The sequence below is a fragment of the Hyla sarda genome, chromosome 7 (genome assembly GCF_029499605.1).
Source record: "Hyla sarda isolate aHylSar1 chromosome 7, aHylSar1.hap1, whole genome shotgun sequence".
Lineage (NCBI taxonomy): Eukaryota > Metazoa > Chordata > Amphibia > Anura > Hylidae > Hyla > Hyla sarda.
In genome coordinates, this window is record NC_079195.1 from 206,992,958 (window position 1) to 207,008,412 (window position 15,455).

Below are 15,455 nucleotides of genomic sequence, written 5' to 3' on the forward strand. Positions count from 1 at the left end.
AATTTCGTTTCGTTTTTTCGTTTTGGAAAAAAATTTCGGTTCGGCAATATTTTCGGTTTAGATTTTTCGGATACATTCGGTATTCGGGTATTCCTGTAGTTTCGGATACATTCGGTATTCGGGTACATTCGGTAAATCTTTAGTCTTTTTTTGGACTTTAGCGATCCTAATAAATAATGGAGATACATTTTTTATTAAAATTTCGCAGGGTATCATAAAAAAATCATAATAAAAAAGATACAGTGGTGATGAAAAAAATTGTATCTAACGAAATGTATCTTTTTTATTATGAAATGTTTATTCATTTTTAAACAGGGATCAATTTATGTGAGCGGGTAAAGCACTAAAAATGTAGCCGACAATAATGAAAATGTAGTGTGTGCGTGTTTTTCACTTTTTTTAAAAACATTTTTTAGGTAGTACTACTACTCCCAGCATGGAACACACTCTCCCATGATGGGAGTAGTAGTTACCTGTACTAATTGACAGATTGCAGGGGTCCCTTGCGATCCTCTTGTATAATGTATAGATGCGCCGGCTGAGAAATAGGAATATGTGTATATATACGGCCGTGCAGGGGACCATAGGAGAGCGGCCGCCGCATTCATACATTATACTGGAGGATCGCAGCGGCTGTCAGGAGTAATACCTGTAGTGATCTTCGCTTTACTACAAGTACTACCACTCCCAACATGGAGTACACTCTGCTCCATGCTGGGAGCTGTAGTACCTGTATTAATAGACAGATCGCAGCGGGTGTCAGAAGTTACACTCGCTGCGATATGTCTATTAATGCAGGTACTACAGCTCCCAGCATGGAGCAGAGTGTGCTCCATGTTGGGAGTATTAGTACCTGCAGTAAGGGACAGATCCCAGCGGATGTCACTCCTCCTGACACCCGCTGCGATCGTCCTTATGTGAATGTCGGGATCAGCTGTTCTCAGGGCTACAGAGCCGGGAGAACAGCTGACGCTGAGCCGTAGGTATACATCGTATATCTACTGCCCAGCAAGAACTTACAATGAGCCTGCAATGTGTATATACAGTATACACATTGCTGGCTCACTTAACCCCTTGCTGAGCTGTGCGCTATGCGCAAGCCCAGCAAGGGAAGAGTTAACTTACACTGCTGGACAGTGTAGGTTAACCCTTTGGGCGGTATACACTATATACAGCTATCTATAGATAGCTGTATACAGTGTATACAGAAGACGAAGTCCAGCTTACTTCCCTCGAGTCCCGGGCCGGGTTCGTGTAGCTCCGCCCCCCTAGTGATGATGTCATTAGGGGGCGGAGCTACAGAAGGGAACAAGGCTAGTTTATCTGAAGCTCTGTTCACATTGTACGTTTTGTATAATGTGAACAGACCCTTCTGGCAGTGTCTACCCAGACAGGGAGACTCCAGCTGTTGCTAAACTACAACTCCCAGCATGCCCAGACAGCCAAAGGCTGTCTGGGCATGCTGGGAGTTGTAGTTTTGCACCAATTGGTGGCTCCCTGTTTGGGTAGACATTGCATCATGGGTGCTCTCCCCAGCGGACAGCGCCAAAAATGTCATAACCAATTTTTTGTGTTTTTTTTTCTTCTCGTTTCAGATCCGTGTATGCAGAGGATTACTGCGGATTCGATGGATTATGGCGGATTATTTTTTTTCCCTTTAATAAAATGGTTAACGAGGGCTGTGGGGGAGTGTTTTTTTAAATAAAATAATTTTTCCAATGTGTTGTGTTATTTTTTTATTTTATTGAATTTTCAGGGTTAGTAGCGGAAGCTGTCTTATTGACGGAATCCATTACTAGGCCAGGGCTTAGTGCTAGCCCCAAAAACAGCTAGCGCTAACCCCCAATTATTACCCCGGTACCCACCGCCACAGGGGTGCCGGGAAGAGCCGGTACCAACAGGCCCGGAGCGTCAAAAGTGGCGCTCCTGGACCTAGGCGGTAACAGGCTGGCATTATTTAGGCTGGGGAGGGCCAGTAACAATGGTCCTCACCCACCCTGGTAACGTCAGGCTGTTGCTGTTTGGTTGGTATTGTGCTGAGAATGAAAATACGGGGAACCCTATGCGTTTTTTTTTTTTTTATTTAAATAAAAAAATAATTAAAAAAAACGCATAGGATTCCCCGTATTTTCATTCTCAGCCAGATACCAACCAAACAGCAACAGCCTGACGTTACCAGGGTGGGCGAGGACCATTGTTACTGGCCTTCCCCAGCCTAAATAACGCCAGCCTGTTACCGCATAGGCCCAGGAGCGCCATTTTGACGCTCCGGGCCTGTTGGTACCGGCTCTTCCCGACACCCCTGTGGCGGTGGGTACCGGGGTAATAATTGGGGGTTAGCGCTGGCTGTTTTTGGGGCTAGCACTAAGCCCTGGCCTAGTAATGGATTCCGTCAATAAGACAGCGTCCACTACCACCCTTGAAAATTCAATAAAAAAAAAAAACACAACACATTGGAAAAATTATTTTATTTAAAAAAACACTCCCCCACAGCCCTCGTTAACCATTTTATTAAAGGAAAAAATAAATAATCCGCCGTAATCCATCGAATCCGCAGTAATCCTCTGCATACACGGATCTGAAACGAGAAGAAAAAAACACAAAAAATTGGTTATGACATTTTTGGCGCAGTCCGCTGGGGAGAGCACCCATGATGCAATGTCTACCCAAACAGGGAGCCACCAATTGGTGCAAAACTATAACTCCCAGCATGCCCAGACAGCCTTTGGCTGTCTGGGCATGCTGGGAGTTGTTGTTTAGCAACAGCTGGAGTCTCCCTGTCTGGGTGGACACTGCCAGAAGGGTCTGTTCACATTATACAAAACGTACAATGTGAACAGAGCTTCAGATTAATTAGCCTTGTTCCCTTCTGTAGCTCCGCCCCCTAATGACGTCATCACTAGGGGGCGGATCTACACGAACCCCGCCCGGGACTCGAGGGAAGTAAGCTGGACTTCGCCTTCTGTATACACTGTATACAGCTATCTATAGATAGCTGTATATAGTGTGTACCGCCCAAAGGGTTAACCTACACTGTCCAGCAGTGTAAGTTAACTCTTCCCTTGCTGGGCTTGCGCATAGCGCACAGCTCAGCAAGGGGTTAAGTGAGCCAGCAATGTGTATACTGTATACACATTGCAGGCTCACTGTAAGTTCTTGCTGGGCAGTAGATATACGATGTATACCTACGGCTCAGCGTCAGCTGTTCTCCCGGCTCTGTAGCCCTGAGAACAGCTGATCCCGACATTCACATAAGGACGATCGCAGCGGGTGTCAGGAGGAGTGACATCCCTGGGATCTGTCCCTTACTGCAGGTACTAATACTCCCAACATGGAGTACACTCTGCTCCATGCTGGGAGCTGTAGTACCTGCATTAATAGACATATGGCAGCGAGTGTAACTTCTGATACCCGCTGCGATCTGTCTATTAATACAGGTACTACAGTTCCCAGCATGGAGCAGAGTGTACTCCATGTTGGGAGTATTAGTACTTGTAGTAAAGGGAAGATCACTTCGGGTATCACTCCTGACACCCGCTGCGATCCTCCAGTATAATGTATGAATGCGGCGGCCGCTCTCCTATGGTCCCCTGCACGGCCGTATATATACACATATTCCTATTTCTCACAGAGAGCTGTGATTGGCTGGAACCATCTGGCCAATCACAGCTCTGCGGGAAATATGAATATGTGTACATATACGTGAGTGCAGGGGACCATAGAAGAGCAGCCGGCGCATCTATACATTATACAAGAGGATCGCAAGGGACCCCTGCAATCTGTCAATTAGTACAGGTAACTACTACTCCCATCATGGAAGAGTGTGTTCCATGCTGGGAGTAGTAGTACTACCTAAAAAATGTTTTTAAAAAAAGTGAAAAACACGCACACACTACATTTTCATTATTGTCGGCTACATTTTTAGTGCTTTACCCGCTCACATAAATTGATCCCTGTTTAAAAATGAATAAACATTTCATAATAAAAATCATACATTTCATTAGATACAATTTTTTCCATCACCACTGTATCTTTTTTATTATGATTTTTTTATGATACCCTACGAAATTTTTATAAAAAAGGTATCTCCATAATTTTTTAGGATCGCTAAAGTCCAAAAAAAGAATAAAAAGATTTACCGAATGTACCCGAATACCGAATGTATCCGAAAAATCAAACTATCTATATCCTTTTTATTATATTTGTTATCAGAACGAATTCTTCACGTTCGTTTACAGATAACGAATGCATTCGTTATTTACAGCATTATGGTTGGGAAATAACGAATGTATTCGTTACTTTGCTAATCGTATTATCGTGGCTATTCGGGAATGTTCAAAATATGTTTTCGTGCATTCGGTTCGGTCCAAATGCACGAAAACGGTAAAATTCGTTAATTTAGACATTCGTGCCGAACCGAATTGCACATGTCTACTCCCTTGTACCGCGCCTATCTTCAGCAGTCAGAGAGGTTGAGCCGTTGCTGGTGGATACGACCTGGTTGCTACCGCCGCTGCAAGACCATCCCGCTTTGCGGCGGGCTCTGGTGAATACCAGTAGCAACTTAGAACCGGTCCACCAACACGGTCCACGCCAATCCCTCTCTGGCACAGAGGATCCACCTCCAGCCAGCCGAATCGTGACAGTAGATCCGGCCATGGATCCCGCTGAAGTCCCACTGCCAGTTGTCGCCGACCTCACCACGGTGGTCACCCAGCAGTCGCAACAGATAGCGCAACAAGGCCACCAGCTGTCTCAACTGACCGTGATGCTACAGCAGCTATTACTACAACTGCAGCAACAATCTCCTTCGCCAGCTCCTGCACCTCCTCCGCAGCGAGTGGCCGCTTCCGGCCTACGATTATCCTTGCCGGATAAATTTGATGGGGACTCTAAGTTTTGCCGTGGCTTTCTTTCACAATGTTCCCTGCACTTGGAGATGATGTCGGACCAGTTTCCTACTGAAAGGTCTAAGGTGGCTTTCGTAGTCAGCCTTCTGTCTGGGAAAGCTCTGTCATGGGCCACACCGCTCTGGGACCGCAATGACCCTGTCACTGCCTCTGTACACTCCTTCTTCACGGAGATTCAAGTGTCTTTGAGGAACCTGCTTGAGCCTCTTCTGCTGAGACTGCCCTGCTGAACCTGGTCCAGGGTAATTCTTCTGTTGGCGAGTACGCCATCCAATTCCGTACTCTTGCCTCCGAATTATCCTGGAATAATGAGGCCCTCTGCGCGACCTTTAAAAAAGGCCTATCCAGCAACATTAAAGATGTGCTGGCCGCACGAGAAATTCCTGCTAACCTGCATGAACTTATTCATCTGGCCACCCGCATTGACATGCGTTTTTCCGAAAGGCGTCAGGAGCTCCGCCAGGATATGGACTTTGTTCGCACGAGGCGGTTTCTCTCCCCGGCTCCTTTCTCCTCTGGTCCTCTGCAATCCGTTCCTGTGCCTCCCGCCGTGGAGGCTATGCAAGTTGACCGGTCTCGCTTGACACCTCTAGAGAGGACACGACGCCGCATGGAGAATCTGTGCCTGTACTGTGCCAGTACCGAACACTTCTTGAAGGATTGTCCTATCCGTCCTTCCCGCCTGGAAAGACGTCCGCTGATTCCGCACAAAGGTGAGACAGTTTTTGATGTCAACTCGGCTTCTCCACGCCTTACTGTGCCTGTGCGGATATCTTCCTCTACCTTCTCCTTCTCTGCTATGGCCTTCCTGGATTCCGGATCTGCAGGAAATTTTATTTTGGCCTCTCTCATCAACAGGTTCAACATCCCGGTGACCAGTCTCGCCAGACCCCTCTACATCAATTCTGTTAACAATGAAAGATTGGACTGTACCGTGCGTTACCGCACGGAACCTCTCCTAATGTGCATCGGACCTCATCACGAAAAAATTGAGTTTTTGGTCCTCTCCAACTGCACTTCCGAAATTCTTCTTGGATTACCGTGGCTTCAACGCCATTCCCCAACCCTTGATTGGTCCACAGGAGAAATCAAGAATTGGGGTACTTCTTGTCTCAAGGACTGTCTTAAACCGGTTCCCAGTACTCCCTGCCGTGACCCTGTGGTTCCCCCTATAACCGGTCTTCCTAAGGCTTATATGGACTATGCTGACGTGTTCTGCAAAAAGCAAGCTGAGACTTTACCCCCTCACAGGCCTTATGACTGTCCTATTGACCTCCTCCCGGGTACTACTCCACCCCGGGGCAGAATCTATCCTCTGTCTGCTCCAGAGACTCTTGCCATGTCAGAGTACATACAGGAAAATTTAAAAAAGGGCTTTATCCGCAAATCCTCCTCTCCTGCCGGAGCTGGATTTTTTTTTTGTGTCCAAAAAAGATGGCTCCCTACGCCCTTGCATTGACTACCGCGGACTTAATAAAATTACGGTAAAAAAACGCTACCCCTTACCTCTTATCTCGGAACTCTTTGATCGCCTACAAGGTGCCCACATCTTTACCAAACTGGACTTAAGGGGGGCTTATAATCTCATCCGCATCAGGGAGGGGGACGAATGGAAGACTGCATTTAACACCAGAGATGGACACTTTGAGTATCTGGTCATGCCCTTTGGCCTGTGCAACGCCCCTGCCGTCTTCCAAGACTTTGTTAATGAAATTTTTCGTGATCTCTTATATTCCTGTGTTGTGGTTTATCTGGACGATATTCTGATTTTTTCTGCCAACTTAGAAGAACACCGCCAGCATGTCCGCATGGTTCTTCAGAGACTTCGGGACAATCAACTTTATGCCAAGATGGAGAAATGTCTCTTTGAATGTCAATCTCTTCCTTTCCTAGGATACTTGGTCTCTGGCCAGGGACTACAAATGGACCCAGATAAACTCTCTGCCGTCTTAGATTGGCCACGCCCCTCCGGACTCCGTACTATCCAACGTTTTTTGGGGTTTGCCAATTATTACAGACAATTTATTCCACACTTTTCCACTATTGTGGCTCCTATCGTGGCTTTAACCAAAAAAAAATGCCAATCCCAAGTCCTGGTCTCCACAAGCGGAAGACGCATTTAAACATCTCAAGTCTGCCTTTTCTTCTGCTCCCGTGCTCTCCAGACCTGACCCATCTAAACCCTTCCTATTGGAGGTAGATGCCTCCTCAGTGGGAGCTGGAGCTGTCCTTCTACAAAAAAATTCTTCCGGGCATGCTGTTACTTGTGGGTTTTTCTCTAGGACTTTCTCTCCAGCGGAGAGAAATTACTCCATCGGGGATCGAGAACTTTTGGCCATTAAATTGGCGCTTGAGGAATGGAGGCATCTGCTGGAGGGATCAAAATTTCCAGTTATCATATACACTGATCACAAGAATGTCTCCTATCTCCAGTCTGCCCAACGACTGAACCCACGCCAGGCCAGGTGGTCGTTGTTCTTTGCCCGTTGTAACTTTGAAATTCATTTTCGCCCTGCTGACAAGAACATTAGGGCCGATGCCCTCTCTCGTTCTTCTGATGCCTCTGAAGTAGAGGTCTCTCCGCAACACATCATTCCTCCGGACTGTCTGATCTCCACTTCTCCAGCCTCCATCAGGCAAACTCCTCCAGGGAAGACCTTCGTTTCTCCATGCCAGCGTCTCGGGATTCTCAAATGGGGACACTCCTCCCATCTCGCAGGCCATGCGGGCATCAAAAAATCCTTGCAACTCATCTCTCGTTTTTATTGGTGGCCGACTCTGGAGACGGATGTTGTTGATTTTGTGCGGGCCTGTACTGTCTGTGCCCGGGATAAGACTCCTCGCCAGAAGCCTGCTGGCCTCCTTCATCCTCTGCCCGTTCCCGAACAGCCTTGGTCACAGATTGGTATGGACTTTATTACAGACTTGCCCTCATCCCGTGGCAACACAGTTGTTTGGGTGGTCGTTGATCGATTTTCCAAGATGGCACATTTTATTCCTCTTCCTGGTCTTCCTTCAGCGCCTCAGTTGGCAAAGCAATTTTTTGTACACATTTTTCGCCTTCATGGATTGCCCATGCATATCGTCTCGGATAGAGGCGTCCAATTCGTGTCTAAATTCTGGAGGGCCCTCTGTAAACAGCTCAAGATTAAATTAAACTTCTCTTCTTCTTATCATCCCCAATCCAATGGGCAAGTAGAAAGAATTAATCAGGTCCTGGGTGACTATTTACAGCATTTTGTTTCCTCCCGCCAGGATGACTGTTCAGATCTTCTACCATGGGCCGAATTCTCATACAACTTCAGAGTCTCCGAATCTTCTGCTAAGTCTCCATTTTTCGTGGTGTACGGCCGTCACCCTCTTCCCCCCCTCCCCGCTGTGGATGAAGTGACTCGTGATCTTTCCACCATATGGAAAGAGACCCAAAATTCTCTTTTACAGGCTTCATCCCGGATGAAAAGATTTGCCGATAAGAAAAGAAGAACTCCCCCCATTTTTGCTCCCGGAGACAAGGTATGGCTCTCCGCTAAATATGTCCGCTTTCGTGTCCCCAGTTACAAACTGGGACCCCGCTATCTTGGTCCTTTCAAAGTCTTGTGCCAGATTAACCCTGTCTCTTACAAACTCCTTCTTCCTCCTTCTCTTCGTATTCCCAATGCCTTCCATGTCTCTCTCCTTAAACCACTCATCATTAACCGCTTCTCTCCCAAACTTGTTTCTCCCACTCCTGTTTCCGGTTCTTCTGACATCTTCTCCGTGAAGGAGATTCTGGCCTCCAAGACGGTCAGAGGAAAAAAAATTTTTTGGGTGGATTGGGAGGGCTGTGGCCCAGAAGAGAGATCCTGGGAACCTGAGGACAACATCCTGGACAAAAGTCTTATCCTCAGGTTCTCAGGCTCCAAAAAGAGGGGGAGACCCAAGGGGGGGGGGTACTGTTACGCCGAGCGCTCCGGGTCCCCGCTCCTCCCCGGAGCGCTCGCAGCGTTCTCTCATTTGCAGCGCCCCGGTCAGACCTGCTGACCGGGTGCGCTGCGATATTACTCCCAGCCGGGATGCGATTCGCGATGCGGGACGCGCCCGCTCGCGATGCGCATCTCGGCTCCCGTACCTGACCCGTTCCCCGTCTGTGTTGTCCCGGCGCGCGCGGCCCCGCTCCTTAGGGCGCGCGCGCGCCGGGTCTCTGCCATTTTAAGGGCCGCTGCGCCACTGATTGGTGCAGCAGGCCTAATCAGTATTCTCACCTGTGCACTCCCTATTTATACCTCACTTCCCCTGCACTCCCTCGCCGGATCTTGTTGCCATTGTGCCAGTGAAAGCGTTTCCTTGTGTGTTCCTAGCCTGTGTTCCAGACCTCCTGCCGTTGCCCCTGACTACGATCCTTGCTGCCTGCCCTGACCTTCTGCTACGTCCGACCTTGCTCTTGTCTACTCCCTTGTACCGCGCCTATCTTCAGCAGTCAGAGAGGTTGAGCCGTTGCTGGTGGATACGACCTGGTTGCTACCGCCGCTGCAAGGCCATCCCGCTTTGCGGCGGGCTCTGGTGAATACCAGTAGCAACTTAGAACTGGTCCACCAACACGGTCCACGCCAATCCCTCTCTGGCACAGAGGATCCACCTCCAGCCAGCCGAATCATGACAATGAGTAGACATGACAGCACCAGACGTGATCGCAGCATGAGTAGTCAATATTGTGGCAAATTGACTGGGTTCTTAAGTGACAGGAGCATGATCAGACAATATAGTGGCAGAATGTCTCAGGTTTTATGTGACAGTAGCATGATCACACAATATAGTGGTAGAATGACTCAGGTTTTATGTGACAGTAGCATGATCAGACAATATAGTGGTAGAATGACTCAGGTTTTATGTGACAGTAGCATGATCACACAATATAGTGGTAGAATGACTCAGGTTTTATGTGACAGTAGCATGATCAGACAATATAGTGGTAGAATGACTCAGGTTTTATGTGACAGTAGCATGATCAGACAATATAGTGGTAGAATGACTCAGGTTTTATGTGACAGTAGCATGATCACACAATATAGTGGTAGAATGACTCAGGTTTTATGTGACAGCAGCATGATCACACAATATAGTGGTAGAATGACTCAGGTTTTATGTGACAGCAGCATGATCAGACAATATAGTGGTAGAATGTATCAGGTTTTATGTGACAGTAGCATGATCAGACAATATAGTGGTAGAATGACTCAGGTTTTATGTGACAGCAGCATGATCACACAATATAGTGGTAGAATGACTCAGGTTTTATGTGACAGCAGCATGATCAGACAATATAGTGGTAGAATGACTCAGGTTTTATGTGACAGCAGCATGATCACACAATATAGTGGTAGAATGACTCAGGTTTTATGTGACAGTAGCATGATCAGACAATATAGTGGTAGAATGACTCAGGTTTTATGTGACAGTAGCATGATCACACAATATAGTGGTAGAATGACTCAGGTTTTATGTGACAGCAGCATGATCACACAATATAGTGGTAGAATGACTCAGGTTTCATGTGACAACAGCATGATCACACAATATAGTGGTAGAATGACTCAGGTTTTATGTGACAGTAGCATGATCACACAATATAGTGGTAGAATGACTCAGGTTTCATGTGACAGCAGCATGATCACACAATATAGTGGTAGAATGACTCAGGTTTTATGTGACAGCAGCATGATCACACAATATAGTGGTAGAATGACTCAGGTTTTATGTGACAGCAGCATGATCAGACAATATAGTGGTAGAATGACTCAGGTTTTATGTGACAGCAGCATGATCAGACAATATAGTGGTAGAATGACTCAGGTTTTATGTGACAGTAGCATGATCAGACAATATAGTGGTAGAATGACTCAGGTTTTATGTGACAGTAGCATGATCAGACAATATAGTGGTAGAATGACTCAGGTTTTATGTGACAGTAGCATGATCAGACAATATAGTGGTAGAATGACTCAGGTTTTATGTGACAGTAGCATGATCAGACAATATAGTGGTAGAATGACTCAGGTTTTATGTGACAGTAGCATGATCACACAATATAGTGGTAGAATGACTCAGGTTTTATGTGACAGTAGCATGATCACACAATATAGTGGTAGAATGACTCAGGTTTTATGTGACAGCAGCATGATCACACAATATAGTGGTAGAATGACTCAGGTTTTATGTGACAGCAGCATGATCACACAATATAGTGGTAGAATGACTCAGGTTTTATGTGACAGCAGCATGATCACACAATATAGTGGTAGAATGACTCAGGTTTTATGTGACAGTAGCATGATCAGACAATATAGAGGCAAAAAAATCATCATGCTGGTAGAAGCAGTAGTAATAGTAATCTATAATGTCATAATCACTCAGGCAAGGGTTACAAGCAGCAGCAGTAGTGGTTATAGTACTAGATAGTGTAAAAAAAACTCGGGGAAGAGGTGACAGCAGCAGTAGTGGTAATAGTAGTATAGTACTATATAGTGACAAATCACTTGTGCAAGAGGTGCCATGAGCAGCAGCATGAGTAGTAATAGTAGACAATGGCCCTCATTTACTAAGAAAATCGGGTTGTAAGTCTATGTTGCTTTCTTACCCGACTGCTTTTTTCCCCTGGTATTTATTATTATGTCGCATCCTGTTTGTCGCATGTGGGTTTTGTAGGTTTTGGTTTCCAACTCCTCTGAGCTGTCGGGAAAAAATCCACAACAATTCAACAAATTCGGGTTGGAAACCTTAATAAATACGTGGGAAAGGTCAGAAATGTCGGGTTACGCCCCTTTTTCGGGTTTGGGAGAATCCACATCGGGTCCGTCGGGAAAAAATGTCGCATAGTGTCGCAGACTGGCGCACGATGTCTGCGACATGGCGCAGACAAAGATGCGCCAAAAAAACCCGACAAAAGAGGTCGGGTTTAGAATAGTAAATGAGGGCCAATATAGTGTCAAATCACTCGGGCAACAGGTGCCATGAGCAGCAGCAGCAGTGTTAATAGTAGTATATAGTGTCAAATCCCTCTTGCAAGAAGTTCCATCATTAGAAGCAGCAGTAGTAATTGTAATAGATAGTGGAAAATCACTCTGGCAAGAGGTGCCATCAGCAGCAGTGGTAATAGTAATAAAAAAATGGCAAATCACTCTGCCAAGAGGTGCCATCAGCAGCAGTGGTAATAGTAATAAAAAAAAAATGGCAGAGCACTCAGGCAAGAGGTGCTATCAGCAGCAGCAGTAGTAATAGTAATAGATAGTGGAAAATCACTCTTGCAAGAGGTGCCATCAGCAGCAGCAGTAGTAATAGATAGTGGAAAATCACTCTGCCAAGAGGTGCCATCAGCAGCAGCAGTAGTAATAGAAAGTTGCAAATCACTGGGGCAAAGGGTGACAGCAGCAGTATGAGTACTATATAGGTACATAATCACTCAGCCTTTTGCCATCAGCAGTAGGAGACCATATAGTGGCAAAATGACAAAGGCTTAAAGTTGCAGCAGCATGGGTAGTACATTGGAAAAGCAGAATGACACAGGCCTGAGGTTGCTGTAGCCTGACTACACCATATGGCCTCAAAATTAAAAAGTTAAAATAACTTTTTTTCTATGCAATAAATAACTTTTTAAATAGATGAGCAATTACATTTTAAACTAATGTTCCAGCAGCATAAGGACAGCATATAGTGGCTTAATGACACAGCCTGGAAATACTTATGCTCTTTAACACTAACTGCCCACTATGAGTTTAAAAGGAAAATAATTTAAAGTCCAAAGTGCATATTATAACACTTTCTTGGAATGCATAATAAAAATCAAGAAATATCAAAAACATCACCAGTGTTACTGGTGCATGACTTTAGTATTGTAATAAAATATATAATTTATATAACAATATGAGGAAACTCTAAAAAAATTTGAATGTCATTTAAAAAAAAAATTTGAATACACACAATTACTGCAATGGAATTGTCTATTATGGTTGAAAGTATGTTGCTATCGGCCTTTAAACTTCTCACTCACAGACACAAAACAGAAGTCTAAATAATGTTAGATAGAAGTAGGTAAGTTGTGGGGGTCCTGCATATGGTCAGCTCTAACAGGGGAGGACGGTGGGCACCGTTTTGCAACGGGCCATATGATGGATTGAAAAACACTGTCTCCACTGTCCCACTCCATTTTGGTTTGTTGCTCCAGTCGGCAAGACCAGAGCTCCAGCGGAGTGGCGTCTGACGTCAGGATAAGTTGAAGTTAGTGCAATTGAATGTATATTCTGTTAAAAATTATGTGCATAGGGTCAGCTCTAACAGGGGAGGACGGTGTGCACCGTTCTGCGACGGGCCGTATGATGGATTGGAAAACACCGTCTCCACTGTCCCACTCCGTTTTGGTTAGTTGTTCCAGTCGGCAAGACCAGAGCTCCAGCGGAGTGGCGTCTGACGCCATGATAAGGTCAAAATAGAGTGAGATGTTGGTAGCAAAGGCCTACTGTTTGAAAGTGCATTAACGGGATTGTACGATTCAGTCCGGACTAAAGAAAAATAGCTTTCCTGATAATTGAAAATGCATTGCAGTAGTAATGTGTATTCTAAAATCGACAAAGTAATCACTTTTAATGAAAAAAAAATTCCTCATATTATATATATATATATATATATATATATATATATATATATATGTATATATGTATATATATATATATATATATATATATATATATATGTTATATATTTTATTATACTACCTCAGTCATGCACCAGTATCTATGGTGAGGTCCTGAAAGGTTTATGATTTTATTTACATTTTTCTTACATAATGGTGTGGATTTCAGGGGACTTTATTCACCACTGAAAATATCTTTTTTTGTAAATTATAAAAAAAAATGATTAGGACAATTAGATTCGCTCATCTATTTAAAGAAAAAAAGTTGTTAATGTTATTTATAAAGCATTTATACTTGATAACTAAGTTATTACTTAGTTTAATATTTTGTTATGTTATGTATTGTAAGTGCTTTTACATATACTATACAAAAATCCTTTTGACTCTTCATTAGAAGTAATTAAAAAATTTATTTCATATCTCTTGCAAAACAACTTAAAAAAAAATGAGAGACCTGACAAAACATCAGGAGAAGATGCGAAACCATATGGAGACATATAGGCGCATGGAGCGTGAAAACAAGAAGAAAATGATAGGAGATAATCATTAAGTTATCTTAGATTTTATTTTTTTTGGGTTGTTGTTATAGTTGATTTTATGATTTATTAAAAAGTTATTCTTTAGAAAAAACGTGTGGTCTCCTTTTTAATTATTTTTTGTTGTTGTTTATAACTGCTGAATAAAAATTTCCATGTGGGCTTTTCGTAGGGAGGAGTTAACAACAATGGTCTAATTGGTCTGCCTGAGTCACCTGACCTTGATAGACTTAAAGAACACTTGACTTATAAATTAAACAGCATTTTAAAAGTAGAACACTACTTTTGCACACAAGTTAAGGTATTAAAAGACAAATTTAAAACCTGAGAAACATAACAGGGGGCCCTGGGGTCACTCTGCCAGAGAGGACCCTAAGGACAGATTTATACATAAATAAATAACTAAATAGCTAAATAAATAATTAAACTCAAATGTACAGATTTATTTACATAATTTCATGATTATAAATAATATATAAATTAAACCATGATTAAAAAGTGAATAAATTCATCATCAAATTACTATATTAAGCCATTCTACCATGATTATAAAAGAAATAAATATATATATATATATATATATATATATATATATATATATATATATATATAAATAAATAAATAAATAATTAAAAAGTTAAAAAACAACGGATTTAATGGAGGGAGAGCCAAGGAGAGGGAATGAATGACAAGGGACCCTTCAGCGCCCTGAACCGACGGCAGGTGCCACAAAGTCGCCGCCGATCCAGGACTCATTCATCTTGATGAATGTGAGTCTGTCCACGGAGTCTGTGGACAGATGGGTCCTCTTGTCCGTGACCACCCCACCTGCCGCACTGAATGTCCGCTCAGATAGTACGCTGGAGGGGGGGCAAGACAATAACTCCAGCGCATGCTGAGCGAGCTCGCGGCAGGTGTCCAATCTGGCAACCCAGTACTCCATGGGGTCGTCGGTGCTCATACTGTCAGAAGCAGCAACGGACCCCATGTAGTCTGCCACCATGCGGGCCAGCCGCTGGTGGTGACTGCTGCTGCTGCTGCTACTGGGTCGCTCAGAATGGAAGAACATCCTCATCTCACCCATTAGGTCCCCTGCTCGGCTGCTGCTGCTTGGTGCAGCCACCTGCTGGGTGAGATGGGCGGGGACAACTGGAGGCCGGGGAGTTGCCTGCTCCAACCGGCTGACCATGCGGGCCTGCAGTTCCTCCAACCGGTGCTGCCTCCGGCTGGCTGGGAGGAACTGCTCCAGTTTCCCCTTGCACCGCGGATCTAAAAGGGTGGCCATCCAAAAATCATCCCTCTCCTTGATAGTCTTGATCCAGGGGTCCCTCCTGAGGCATCGCAGCA